The following is a 15,743-nucleotide window of genomic DNA, read 5'->3' on the forward strand; positions in this document are numbered from 1 at the left end:
TTTCACCTGACGGTAGTGTAGTAAGTGATTATGCAATCTGAAATGGAAACGGACTAACTTATTAGGGGGAGTATTTGAATCCACGGCTTGGCGGTACGTCTTTGTCGGTAGGGTGGTAACGAGCCACGATCGAAGTCTCCCACCAGCCAGGACCAAAACCCCAATCGGCCCAACCGAGGTTCAAACCCAGGACCTCCGTCTTGTAAATCCACCGCGCACACCACTGCGCCACGAAGGCCGATAAATTCCGAACTGATCGGATTTTAGGTTGCTATTCTGTAAAGTGATGTTGTACGACTGACCGACGAGTATTCGATCCAGATAATTGTTACAAGTCCAATTCAGTGTGGTGAACAAAAATCGTTCGCAGATTATTTGAGGCGCTGACGGCCGCGTCACTCGCTCACGCACAAGTACTGATCGGGTATCAGAGATTCGATCAATCACGATCGACACAGGTCTAGTACGGGTTAACACCCGTAAATAAAATAGAATTTAATTTAAAGAAATAGGTTAAAGTGAATGACCTCAAAGCTCAAAGGGACCGACGGGCTGCCGACGTGACTGCGGCGAGGAGGTAGGTAGATGTTTGAAAATACAGGATGTGTTAAAATAATCGATTTTTGATAGTTTATTACAATTGTAACTCCTTGAATTGTACTTTGTTTTTTTTTTTAATAACACTGATGGATAATAGACATTGGGTACATTATGTGGGATTTTGGTTTAAGACGAATAACGTAGCGCGGTGTATATAGCATACCAAAAATCAGCCTTCTATAAGCACTTAACCGTTTTAATAACGACGATAATCTGCTAATGTATTTCATCTAAATAAATGGTAAGTGAAGTGTTAACATGAGTAGTGAACAAAGTGAGAATGTCGTCAAACACGGCGACCACTGACCGCAAAGTGTGAAAGTTAGCCGGCGTGTGGTGGCGTGTGGTAGCTCTGTATCGTGCGGTCGAAGGACGGTATGGCACAAAGGCTTCCAAAGAGCTTTGTCGGTGTAATGGAGGGGCAATACCTAAATTGGAACATTCGTATGCACTTACCTCGTAGTAATTATAGTAACTCGTAGTAGTAAGTACTTACTAGACACGGGCATAAATTAGTTATTTCTGCGTATCGTCTCCAAGGAGTTAAAAAATCTTTTGTAGGTTTGGGTGTACTCTTCTATAACAAGATCCCCAAGACTGTGATGGACTTGCCAATGCACAACTTTAAGCAATGTGTTAAAAAACATTTACTTAGTCGAGGTTACTACACTATTGATGAGTTCCTTAACGATAAAGGTGCTTGGAAGCCATTGGATCAGCTTCCACCTTCACACAGGAAGTAAAACTATAAGAAATTGTAATTGTTATCAATTGTAAATTATAATACTGTATGACTTTTTCATTACAAAAAAGTTATAATAGGTTGTTAATAAAGACCAAATTAGTGAATAGACCAGCTGATTTAAACATAATTATCAACAGTTAAATTAAAGCTAATAAAAAGTATAAATAACTAAGTAATACCTATACTGTTAGTTATAAACCATAATGAAAAGCAATAATCGCCATCTCGGGTTACCTCTTGTAACCCGAGATGGCGAACATTAAGCCATATCGTGCGCATGAGTCACCCTGCCCCCCTCCCCCCCCCCCCCCCCGGGTGCACACCTACATGCAAAGCACCTGTCACGCGCAGGGTCATCGACCCCGCTATGGTGGCCATAGCAGTAGGTAGGACTAAGATCGCGAGATAGCCGCGTGTTTAGCTAGATCCAGTGCACAGGAATGACTACAACTAGGCTTAGAATTCGGATATATTGCCATCGTTTGTTCGTTATCAACCCATATTTGGCTCACTGCTGAGCTCGAGTCTCCTTAAGTGATACTTAAGTTATATGATATCGTATTCACTATTAATTTATTGCTAACTGATCAAAATTACTAACCTGTGTTTGACATTACCAACGGGCTTTACGGAATACGGTTGTTATTAATTGGATGGTAATTGTGTTAGGCGGCTAATATACCAAAGTTAGTGAATAGGTCAACAGAGCAGTCAGAAAATATGTACGTACTAATGGGCGCCCGCGATCCCACAGCGGGCGATGGAACGGGCTATGTTAGGAGTATCTCTGCGTAATCGAATCAGAAATTAGCTCAAAGAGTTGTGATGCTGAACTGGCAATGGGCGAGGCACATAGTTCGAAGAGCCGATGGACGTTGGGGTCCCAAATGGCGACCCCGCACTAGTAAACGCAGTGTTGGTCAACCCCCCACCAGGTGGACTGACGACATCAAGCGAGTCGCAGGGATTCGCTGGATGCAGATGGCTCAGTATCGTGATGTTTGGAAGTCCCTACAAAAGGCCTATGTCCTGGACGTCCATCGGCTGATATGATGATGATGATGATGATGGGCGCCCGCTAATTTATCAGCATAAAATAATAATAATAATAGTAATAAAAACATTTATTCAGCCAAAAAAAACAACATAAATAAGAAAAAAAAGAACATGAGAATGAATACTAACTTAATACTAAGGCTTCGGCTGAATGGGGCGCTGCCTCAGTTGTATGCCACAGCTAAGTAACTGTAGCGCTGATTTTCAAGCATGACCCCAGGGTGAGCTGAAATTCAGTTGTTTCCACGGTAACCATTGATTTTTCAAGGATAAAAAATAACTTATATGTTGCTCAATAAAACAAAGAGTCTTAAAGTCCAATCGTTTTTAAGATGCAATTATCTATTCTTATAGGTCCTTCATTTCAGCTTTCTATACTATATCTTCACGAAACCACGTTACTTATGTATTTATTCTATTAATCCGCCTCTCTTCCCCTAATCTTTTACTAAATGAAGATATCCGATAAAAGAATAGATTCTTCGGCGCGAAAACCGCTGCGTAACGGATATATCGGACGACTCATCGCACCATATTGGATAACTTAATGTAACGATTCATTATTCAATATCGTTAGATAAAATAAAACTCTGCTACGTCTTTAATTAAAAGTTTTAATTAACAAAGTGGGTCCTTAATCAATTTTCAACATGAAAGTTTTTTGGCAATGTTTTTTTTACCTGACTGAAGAAGAAATCTATATCTATCTATAGTCTATACTTATAATAAATCTGTAGGGAGGTCAATTCTGTACATGAAATATATTTCCAAAATAACTATCAGGGGGTGAGTGATCGATACAGATGCCAAAAATGCAATCAGTAAAATTTTTGTCTGTCTGTCTGTCTGTATGTTCGTTATAGAAACAAAAAACTACTCGGCGGATTTAAACGAAACTTGGTACAATTATTCTTCAGACTTCTGTGCAGGTTATAGTATACTTTTTATTTGGAACCCTCGTAACTTTAATTTTAGTTTTCGATTATCTAATAACATTACCTACCCGGCGTTTCAAAAGTGCTTGTAAACAAAGCCTATTAGAAATAAATTAATTTTTAACCGACTTCAAAAAGGAGGAGGTTCTCAAATCGGTCGGTTTTTTTTTACATACATCACCGGCTTAGCACCGCCTTCATACTGATCAGCAGGTAGAACAAATTATAATGTTATTTTTCGCTTTTTAGTTTAGTGGATATGTTTTTAGGTTTTGAAGTCGGTTGTATTTTTTTATTAAAATTTTTTGACTTTAACTATATTTTATACCCGTATTTCTACAACAGTTAACCTAATTTTATAAATAAAAGTAAATAGTTTCAAAATAATCACACTTCACACCTAACAAGTGAATGAATTAAAAATGCATGTAGAACTGAATTCACTTGATCTGGGAACGGAACCTTGACCCCGGCGCGGTTTCATTAGCACACAATGCGGTTTGGGGCACCGACGATTGTTTTGACGGCCCCACTTTGCATAACTCGATCATACAATACTAATGCATGCTATTAATGTTCTAATCTGTAATTTTTTTTTTAATTTTTCGTAATGCCGGTTTTTTATAAGTTTTTAATCGTTGTCCTGCTTTGTTTCTAGCAAAAACCTTTTCCCAAAGTTTGAAAAAAGACAAACTAACAAACAAAAGGTAGCCTTTGTACTTCTTGATCAATTTACTGGTTTTCTGTACCTTCATCTATTTCTTTATTAAGTCTTCTTGTATCTTTATAATATAAACGCGAAAGGTCAGCACGAAATCTCGAAATTCCTTGACGTAAAAAGTTGGTTTGGCAGGAAGATACATAGTTCATAGGTAGTAGACATCCGCTGTGAACGGATTTTGCGATAGGGCCGGATTAAGGAGGTCTAAGAGCGGACGAAGTCGCAGGCGTCCGTTAGTTTTCTATAAAGGACATTGAGATGAAAGTCAAAGTTTGTTTTGCTAGTACGCATAGTTGTAGGACACCAGGTATGCGATTCCGCTATGTTATACTCGTCGATGATACATTCGCCTATAACAAGTTTTATTCGAATTTGAGCTTTATTTCTATGGGATGTCAAAAACATCGATTAAAATACAAATATTATAGTTTAATTTAGTAACGAACGTCAAGGGCAAGACCACACTCTGGCACACTCGGTAAGTTTCCATTGAAACCAATGATGTAGCAGCGTTGTAAGTTGTAACTTTACAGAATGCGGACTCCTGTAGAGAGCGACATTAATATCCTGTCACTCAATATGGTGGCTGGACGCTAATGAGTGGAGTGTGCCAGAGTGTGATCTTGCCCTTGACGTTGACTGCTGAATGCAATACTTAATGAGTGGTTGCAATCAATCAAACTATAATGTTTGTACCAAAATAGTCGTTTTCAAATACATGACATCAAAAGTTCGTTTTGCTAGCACACAATAGTAGAACACCAGTAAAGAGCTGCACTCAATATAGCGGCCTGACGCTAAGGAGTCGAGTGTGCCAAAGTGTGGTCTTGCTCTTGACGTTCACTACTAACTACAATGCTTAAAGAATTATTGTTAGCCATAATAGTTATATCTTAATCAATGTCTTAAATACATGAAAGTAAAAGTTTGTTTTGCCACCAATCGCAACAATGCTATGTGCTGTCACTCAACATGGCGGCCCGACGCTAACGAGTTGAGTGTGCCAGCGTGTAGTCTTGCTCTTGACGTTCACTACTAAATACAATGTTTAAAGAGTGATTGTAAACTATAATAGTTATATCTCAATCGATGTTTTAAATACATGAAAGTAAAAGTTTGTTTTGCCACCAATCGCAACAATGCTGTGTGCTGTCACTCAACATGGCGGCTCGACGCTATCGAGCCGAGTGTGCCAGAGTGTGGACTTACTCTTGACGTTCACTACTAAATACAATGCTTAAAGAGTGATTGTAAACTGTAATATATCTTAATCAATGTTTTAAATACATGAAAGTAAAAGTTTGTTTTGCTAACACACACCAGTCGCAACAACGCTAATGTGCTGTCACTCAACATGGCGGCCCGACGCTAACGAGTTGAGTGTGGCCTCGCCCTTGACGTTGAATGCCAAGTACAATGTTTAAAGGGGGATTTTAACTTAAATATGTGGTGTCTTTTACATCTTTACCTTACCTTACCTTACCTTATCAGTCGACAGACGTCCACTGCTTGACATAGGCCTCTTGCATGGATCTCCAAGCATAGCGATCTCCCTGCAACTCGCTTGATATCCTCCACCTAGTGGAGGGTCAACCAACACTGCGCTTTCCGATGCGGGGTTGCCATTCCAGCGCCTTGGGACCCCAACGTCCATCAGCTCTTCGAACTATGTGACCTGCCCATTGCCACTTCAGCTTCGCGACTCGCTGAGTTATGTCAGTGACTTTAATTTGATCACGCAGAGAAACTCCAAGCATAGCTCGCTCCATCGCCCGCTGAATGACTTTGAGCCTTCTAATAAGGTATATAATAAGAGGGAAAATCAAAAACTAATGGACCGGCTTAAATAAATCAATAGATGAAACCGCGATGTTCTGCTAGTAATTGATATTTTTAATTTTTACATAATTATATCATTTAAGGCTTCATAGATTAAAATGGTGTTTGTTGTTTGTGACAAGTTATACGCTCGATTGCTATAGATGTTAAATATTGTCTAAAATTATAGTAGTTAGCACGTTAACTTGGTAAGGTGTATACTTACTTTTACTACATAAAACTACTCATACATACGGGTCAAATACAGAACCTTCCTTTAGAAGACGGTTAAAAATAATATTTATATGGAAATGTAGTAAACGATTCGCTGCAGTTCCCTGCCGTCTGTTATCGTAAATAAGCAAACCTTGGTGAGTTTCCACGGCACGTGCAGTCATGGATATTAGAACTTGAGCCTGTAGCAGCCACACTTACTTCATTCTAAGAATATAAGTACCTACTATATTTTTTTTCTGATTGTGTAAGTGCCGTAGGCTTAGGGGACCTCAGCGGTATCCACCTACTATAGAAGTCGAGGTAGAAAAGGGGTGTAGATTTTCATCCTCCCCCTAACAAGTTAACCCGCTTCCATCTTAGATTACATCATCTTCCGTATGGTGACGTGACGGGTAGCAGCGACAGTGATTGTACCATTATTTTGTGCTAGAGGAAAAACCTCGAGCAGGTCCCCGTACTTGTGACCTTGATAGTAGGTTTAAGGGATCCTTTTAGAATGCACCAACCATAATTACAACACAAAACATTATTGCACAAAATCACGACTGGCAGCGTGACTTTGTCACCGCTGTTCAACAAACAACTGAGCTCAAGTCAACAAATACCCTCTTATTTATACCAACACTGGTACCTCCCCTCTACAATTACATAAATAATGAATTTTAATACCACCTGTAATTGAAGAATTTGTAACACATAATTACGTATGGTAGAAATAGGCTGATTTCAGGCTTCTTAAAACGAGGTAGGTCTAGCTATTTCAGGCTCTTGGTCCATATACCGTAACGTGACGATGTGGTAACGAGACGCGGCCGACATGTGTTCGATATAACGAGTGTTATGATCGTTATCAGACAACAACTATGTGACTATTTGTTTACACAGGGAATCGGAATGGAAAATAATGAGACTCATTTTTTGTTTGAATATCTCTATAGTGTTACGGGACACTCCCCTTATATAACAAAGCCTTAAGTTGTTAGAATTGTGTTACTATTATAAAGCTTTGTTAATTCGGAAGTGGAAATATCTTTATACTTCTTTTTAGTGTAAATTGGCTTGCACTATACACTGTCTAAAGTCCTTTTCATGAAAGAAGTCCCCCAGATGCGGCGCTAATGTCTTAATGGCGCTTATTGACATTTGGTAATGGCGGTCTTTTTGTCGTTTGTGTAAGGCGCTGTCAATTTTAGTTCAGGTTTTCAGTTGTGTGCACAGATGTGTGCTGTGTGCACACAACTGAAAAGCTGGAGGTGCATGCCCCGGACCGGATTCGAACCCACACTCTGGAATCGGAGGCAGAGGTCATATCCACTGGGCTATCACGGCTCAAAATCAACGTACTGGCGTTAAACTGTGAGTTGAAGTCCTATCACTTTTCAAACTGAAATGCAGTAAATTTTCACGAATAACGGAAGGTTTCTGTTTTTATTTTATTTTCATGAATAACGAAGGTTTCTGTTTTCGCACATAAAATAGTTGCACAGAATATATCTACATTTGTGAAAAAAATCCACGCTCAACTAAATTGTAGCGCCAAAACTACACGCGGACGTAAATGTTGGAACAAAATAATGTATTTCCCTATTTCCGAGTAGCTTTGTCAGCGCTCGGATAACCTGGTTTGTGCTAGGGCTGTCACTCGGAAGAGCGGCCTCAATATAGAGTAAAGGTATACTTTTTAATGCATGATTCCACCTTGGGATCTAACCCAACGCTCGTTGGTTGTTCGAGCTATGTGCCTCGCCCATTACCACATTACTCGGACTAATTACCTTCTATAGGACCTCGCTAGAAGTTACCCCTCTATCGTAAATAAATGATCATGATCAAGACTGTTCATACAAACTGCATATGTAGAATCGATGTTTCGTTGTGTTAATTAATTAATTATAAATATAATACAATTCGTGTATGTATTACGATTAAAATTTATAGTTGTGTGTAGTGTAAGGACAGGATATATAAATTGGTGATAGTACATTTCGATGTGCAATTGCATATTTTTAACTGTTCTCGGGTTTTAATGAGAATAAATAAATTAATTAAACAAATAAAAAAACCCGACTGCATAAATGATACAAAAACTGAAAAGAAAAAAAACTAGCTCAGTCCAGAAGTGTAGAAAGCAATTAGAAAACAGTCGGGACCTATTATATTCAATAGAATGATTTTCGTCTACATTTTTTAATAGGTCCCGACTGTTTTCTAATTGCTTTCTACACTTCTGGACTGAGCTTGTTTTTTTTCTTTTCAGTTTTTGTATCATTTATGCAGTCGGGTTTTTTTATTTGTTTAATTAATTAATTTATTTCACACTTTTTAGTTAAGATAGATGGTGAATTTCGGATTTATTTGTTACGTTTGTTACTTGTTACAAAGTACGATAATGTATACGTCCAACCGAAGTTAAGTAAATATGTAAAAAAAATCTACGGAACCCTCGGTGGGTGAATTCGACTCGCACTTGTCCAATTTTTATAATCAATATAAAATTTAGTCTATTTTAGGTGTTCTACAGTCGTCTTACTGGTAATTTTTAAATTTTACCTATCTAAGAACACTTGGGTTATTAAGACTAATCTAACGATATCTTAATTACGAAAATCCGTCCAGCGGTTTGCAAGATATGAGGTAATAAAGAATATTACATACATACATACATACATACAAGATACGCGCGAAAAACATAACCCTTCTTGCAGTCGGGTAATATCAAAATCAAAAATCATTTATTTCAAGTAGGCTCAGTTTACAAGCACTTTTGACACGTCAGTTATATAATAACTGCAAGCAGTGTGCAAATTCATTAAACACGGTTCATTAGAAGAGTCAGTACGTCGCAAATATACTATGTGACTCGAAATTTAATTTAGCGAATCTAAAAAAAAATCTGTTAAATGGTCAACCCTATCACGAGGCGATTTGATATTTTTTCCCCGTTACCCTCCAATTTACGCCTTAACCCCCACATCCAGTTGTCGAATGCTTTGTGTTGAATTTTGAAAATTCTCCTTGTGTTTTCTTTGCTGACTTTTCTGATGGCGTCTTTATTAGGTTAAACCACCGCAGGTAGATTTGATTTGGTAAGGGTTGGGACTTGCGGGAAATGGGGAAGTTTTGCACTTACTAATATTGAAAACGTGGGGAAAATTTACATGATAATCTTATTTTTTTATATTCATTAGAAGTTAACCCTTGCCTACAATCTCACCTGAGTAGGATGAAAATCCACACCCCTTTCGGTTTCTGTACGACATCGTACCAAATCGTTTGGCGGCAAGTCTTTGCCGGTAAGGTGGTAACTAGCCACACAATTTCTTATAGTTTTACTTCCTGTGTCAAGGTGGAAGCTGATCCAACGGCCTCCAAGCTCTGTACCTAGTCAGTACCAATTAGAAAATAAAATCTACCAATATCAAGTTTCTAGATAATTTATGAAGCAAACTTTATAATACTTAATTACTTAACTTTAAAATACGTTCAAGATAAAATCTGTTAGCACAGTCGTATACTACGTTCTACAACATAAAGTTAGGTTTTTGCGTTAAATTGCTGCATAGAATTTTAAATACTCTGTAAAAAACTATAAACACAAGCAATAGATCAATAATTGTCACAATTTGTCTTCCGAACCAGTAAATAAATCTTTCAAGTCATTTAATGAATTATTTACAAAACAAATCGGATTGAGCGATAAAAAATAATAATTACTCAAACGAATGCCTTTCGCAACAACACGCACTTATCAAAGATCGACGCACGCTAGATAAATAGACTAAGAGCCAGTGGCAGTTACTCGTTCGTCATGTTGTAAAAGCTGAGAGTTTGTTAGCTCATGCTATTCGTACCATAGATTAGAGGTAGCCAATTATGCTGAGTGGTGACCATTTTGGTGGACACACACATCTTTTGGTTTATTTAATATCTTTTTAGTTTCCTTTGTTAAATATTCTTTTGGTGTGTGTATCCAGTAAACAATTTCTATTTCTTTCTTCCTTAAAATTATAGTTTGGACTGTTTTTACTTTGGGAGGTAGTAGGTAAGCAACAAGGATTCAGACCGGCATCAGTTTGAGTATAAAGTGTAATTTTATAATATTTTCCTCAGCATACTATAGGAAATTGTATCCCCAGTCGCTAAATACTTAGCTTCGAGGTAATCCTTCAAAAAACACTATTTATATGATAAAAAGTGTTTTTGAAGGGTTACCGGTTCAAGTGTCTCTAGCGAAGAATTTCCATGAAGCCAAACGCGAATGGGGATATAACTACTCATATTATACCGAGGAAAATACAAAAAATTACACTATACTTGGAAGGTTATGGGTCTGAATCTTTGAAACCTGCCCAACCCAAAGTACGGGTTTCTCTAATTGGTTACCATAGGTACCTTTAGTAGAAGCATGTTTTGACAAACTCTCAGCTTTTATCAAATGACGCACGTCTTGCGGTCGCTGGCTCTTAGTCTAACAGCACTGGGCAGCCGTGACACTGTTAGAGTAATAGACGCAAATATTGACAAATAATAAACATGTAATATACGGACGAAGGCCGCAGGGCCTCACGGGAATACTTTGTTTTTGTTTAAAATAATCTCTATCTATATAAAAGCGAAAGGTCACTCATCATGAAATATTGAAAACCGCTCGATGTTTAATGATGAAATTTGGCAGGGAGGTAGTTTATAGTTGGTGGACATCCGCTAAGGGGAGAACTTTTGCGATAGGGCCGGATTAAGGAGGTCTAATGGGGATGTCGCGGGCGTCTGCTATCTATACTTATAATAAAACTAGTCGTTCTATATCGTTTCGTAGTTCTATACATTTATTCGCAATTTGAGATTTTACTTACACCATTTGTAACACCAAACGTCACCGTGGCATAGAGTACTACTAGCGCCATCTAGAATCTTTTCTTATAATACGAATTCTGTACATTCTGTACATTAAATATATTTTGAAAATTTTTGTTGGGGGCATTATATAATGCATACTGAAGCTAAAAATATTTTGTCTGTCTGTCTGTCCGTGTTTTTTTTTGTTATTCGGGCATCACGCTGAAACTACTGAATGAATTCAAATGAAACTTGGTACAGTTTAAGACCATAATACGGAGAAGGTTATAAGGGGATGTCGCGGGCGTCTGCTTTTTATTGCGAAAATAAAACAAGAAGGTGAAATTGGGGTTAAAAGTTTGTATGAAAGTCCTTCATTTTTAAAGGTACTGTTTAAAAATTTGATCATAAATCATGAAAAAAATACGAAATAAAAAATGGGAATTAAAAAAAAATTAAAATTCAATCTGTAGGTAGTGAAATAGGGCTTGAAAGTTTAAATTGATTTCCACGCGGACGAAGTCGCGGGCGTCCGCTAGTTTAAAATAGAATAGGTAATAAACTAATAAAATCTAAATTGTCAGTGCCGGAGGTTAACGAAGTTGGTGGTGTTACACACAAGTGGTGGTCTTACATATGAGGCTGTACATACTTGTAAAAATACCGTATTATCACAGAATACATATGTATTACGTGCAAAAAATATTCAGAAATACACGTAGGTGATTCAATTATACATTCCTCACATATTTCACTTGGAAATTGTCGTGATTGACGTCAATCTGTACAGTTACATGTGGATACGATATAGATAGGGTTGCCCCTTGTCTGCTTCACATACATAGACTGTCCTACAAATCCATGTACGTATCATAAATGCATACCCTGAGCAAAAATTCTGTGCACGCCATCAATACTAACTACTGCTGCCCACCCAACCTTCGGACTTCTAATAGCCTAGAAGCCTACACGGATAAGTCAGAACTAATTTGTTGAAATTCATTAAGATTAAATAGCATGATAAAGTGGTCACATCATTAGTAGCAACCCATTTTCGGCTCGCTGTTGAGCACGAGTCTCCTCGACTGACAGAAAACTAAAAGAAAACTAAAGTGGTCTGTCACACTAATTTTATAAAGGCGAAAGTTAAAATATGTGTTTTTACTCCTACATGCCCCAACCCACTGAACATATTATAAGGGAAAAACTAGGTGTTTTACTAAGGAATTCCACGCGGACGAAGCCGCGGGCGTCCGCTAACGAGACATATAAGTGAGGATTTTGACGGCCTCCATGGCGCAGTGGTATGCGCGGTGGATTTACAAGACGGAGGTCCTGGGTTCGATCACCGGCTGGGCAGATTGAGATTTTCTTAATTTGTCCAGGTCTGGCTGGTGGGAGGCTTTGGCTGTGGCTAGTTACCACCCTACCGGCAAAGACGTACCGCCAAGCGATTTAGCGTTCCGGTACGATGCCGTGTAGAAACCGACAGGGGTGTAGATTTTCATCCTCCTCCTAACAAGTTAGCCCGCTTCCATCTTAAACTGCATCATCACTTACCATCAGGTGAGATTGTAGTCAAGGGCTAACTTGTAAAGAATAAAAAATAAAAAAAAGGATTCCTCCTTTAAAGTCATTAATGGGGATGATGACCAATATGGGGATGGTTTGAATATATTAATCTTTATGATACATTCGGGTAAATAAGGTCAATGTTAACTAATTTATACATAAAAAGCAAATATTGTCTGGATATTTGCAAAATAAATAAGATTATAAAATTTCAAAATCTATTAAATTTTTTTTATCGTAATTAGATGAAAATTCATACAGTTTTAGCTTCCTTACATTAAATGTGACATTTTTGAATAAATTAACTATAAACATAAACGCACAAATAACAAAGATATTAGTAATTTTGTTTGAACGCCCATACAAACCTAACGATCAGCGAGCCAACGACGTCACTAAATCGTGCCATTTTGTATGGGGCGTTTTTCAGGTATCCGCGGCAGCGCCGCAAATCTGTCCCTTTAAATACCTATAGCTCCGAAAGTAATGATCGCAGATACCCTGTTACTTTTACAAAATTGCTTTGTTATTAGTATACTCTTAATTTATATACAATTTAAAAAACTGTAATCCCTATTCTAATTAATTTACAGTTTAATTAATGCCGTATACGACGGCAAAGTTAAAAAAGGTCTTGCCGTGTCAGGTGGTGTAATTAAGCAAGTTGAGCCACTTTTAGTGCTAAGGGGATGAGGCAGACGTCGGGAGATGGCTATTTAAGGCCCTCACTCGTAAGTCTGACTTAGGGAAGACCTAGAGTCTAGTAAATTAGTCTGGCTCCTAAACTTGCCTTTAAGTATAAGTTTTGTATACTAATTTAATTTTAACCTATTTTTAAAAAGGTGGTTGTGTATTCACCTCAATATATTGCAACATATTGTACACTAGCTTTTTCACCCGCGTGGTTCCCGTTCCCGTAGGTATATGGGGATAATAAATGATCTCGATAAATGGGCTATCTAACAATGAAAGAATTTTTCAAATCGGACCATTAGTTCCTGAGATTAGCGCTTTCAATCAATCAAACAAACAAACGAACTCTTCATTTTTATAATATTAGTATAGATTTTACATTTTTATTACTAGTATGTCCGTGATTTACAATATATAAATGCGGCGAGGCGATTTAGCTGAAATTTTGAATGGAAATAGATTATACTCTGGATTAACATATAGGCTACTTACCCCGGAAAAATCCGTTATTCCTGCGGGATTTGTGACAAACTGAATTCCACGCGGACATAATCGCGGGCGTCCGCTAGTGTATCATATTCAGATACGCATTACTCATAATATACGGGTTTCCTTGAAAAAAAAAATGAATTGCTTCTTATAATCTTATAATCTTAACAATTAAACATTTTTTTGGACCTTCGATTATTTTTATTATCGTTGTGACATTGCTATCATAAAAATCAACTTTTCGCACTAAAAATTGTATTGCTCGCTTTGACCTGTGCCAAAGAGGCCATCAAGAAGTCATGAAAAACTGTATAAAGAAAATGGGTGAAAAGCTGCGAAATATTTCCCAAAAAAAAACAAATTGCAAAAAAGCTAAGTACATAGTGTACCGTAAAACGTCCCCAAATATGGCCAGTGGGCCCATAACTTATGTATTTAACGGACCTTGAGAAAAAAACAACGACGTCCCCAAGGAACTCTTCTCAGATAAAGGTCTCTTTCCACTTCACTTGAATTGTAAATATAGCTGTGGAATTTTCATCTTTATATTAGTGGTTTTAAGGAATATATTCGTGTGAATATATTTTTCAACCAGATTAATATATGAGGAGTGTTTTATACCTTTGAAGGAGGTCGCTTCATAGTTTATTCGCAAACGCTTAGTATTTTTTTTTTCGTGTTGTGTATAAAAAATTGTTACATAGTCTTTTAGTTAAGGATTTCCTCTGCGTACTAAAGTGTAGTTATTTGCCTTTGTAGGGATTTATTGGAGTGTTTTCGTAAGAGGGTGTGTCTTATTTATGTAAAGACAGTTTGTATCCGTGGATTTAGGTCATACAGACAAAAGCTAGCGGCTTTATCCTTTCTCACTTACAAAAAGAATACTAGAAATATTTTTTAGGGTTCCGTTACTCAAGAAGAAACAGAACCCTTATGACTGTTTGTTGTCCGTCTGTCTGTTTTTTTGTTATTCTTTTTAAGTTAGCCCTTGATTACAATCTCACCTGATGGTGTTGTCTAAGATGGAATCAGGCCAACTTGTTAGGAGGATGAAAATCCACACCCCTTTCTGTTTCCACACGACATGGTACCGGAACGCTAAATCGCTTGGCGGTACGTCTTTGTCGATAGGGTGGTAACTAGCCACGGCCGAAGCCTCCCACCAGCCAAAATGTATAGAGTATATATAGTCTAGAGCTAGACCACAGAACATAAAGCACCTATGCTGCGCTTAAGCTTTAACAGTGATCTAAGCGCTTTAGCTCGGTAGCGCATGGATATATAAAGTTAAAATTAAAATCGTAGATCTTTGGTCCGTTGAAGATCATCATGATATCAGCCTATGGACGTCCACTGCAGGACATAGGCCTTTTATAGGGATCCTATGCCGCCTGCATCCAGCGATTCCCCGCGACTCGTTTGATGTCATCAGTCCACCTGGTGGGCCGACTAACACAGTGTTTTCAATACAATGAAGTGAGTAAAAAAAATTCCTCCTACAAATAATGTAAAAATTGATTTTTTTATTGCTGTTTGGTATGCTCAAATCAAAGCAGAAGGGGTGCCAAACTTATGAAATATGAATGTTTTATGAGACACGCCCTGTGAACATAAAGCATCGACCTTTCCTTCCCTTTTCCTTTCATAAAACACAATCTAGTACCTGTGTCAATTCACCCAAACGTCGCCGACTTTTCACCCGTGCGTTTTACTTTAATTGTAAACATACGGCTGAAAAACACCTCTTCGAACGATGCGTTTGAAATATTGCCGCAATAAAATTGCTAATTAATAAATGTATCGTAACATTGTTACAATATTTTTTGTGACTATCTTACGATATTAGAATTAGAACGATAGATTCTAAAAAGATGAATTGCATGCAATGGTTTTCAACTTTAAAATATCCATTCTGAAATGAACAATGTAATGTTATAATCTTTTTATCATTAAAGAGACCTGATTCTCTTCCCGTTTCTGTTTTCAACAGCAACTAATAATAAGTTAAGTTAAACGTCCTGACAAAAGAGGTTTGTTTGGA

The 15,743-nt window shown here is 37.6% G+C and overlaps 1 protein-coding gene across 2 annotated transcripts in view; it reads left to right on the plus strand.

Moving 5' to 3' along the window:
* LOC112050638 (uncharacterized) overlaps nt 1-15,743 on the plus strand; it is a 176,937-nt gene that overhangs the window by 120,870 nt on the left and 40,324 nt on the right. The window lies entirely within an intron of this gene.

Source organism: Bicyclus anynana, chromosome 19, assembly GCF_947172395.1.
Source record: "Bicyclus anynana chromosome 19, ilBicAnyn1.1, whole genome shotgun sequence".
Lineage (NCBI taxonomy): Eukaryota > Metazoa > Arthropoda > Insecta > Lepidoptera > Nymphalidae > Bicyclus > Bicyclus anynana.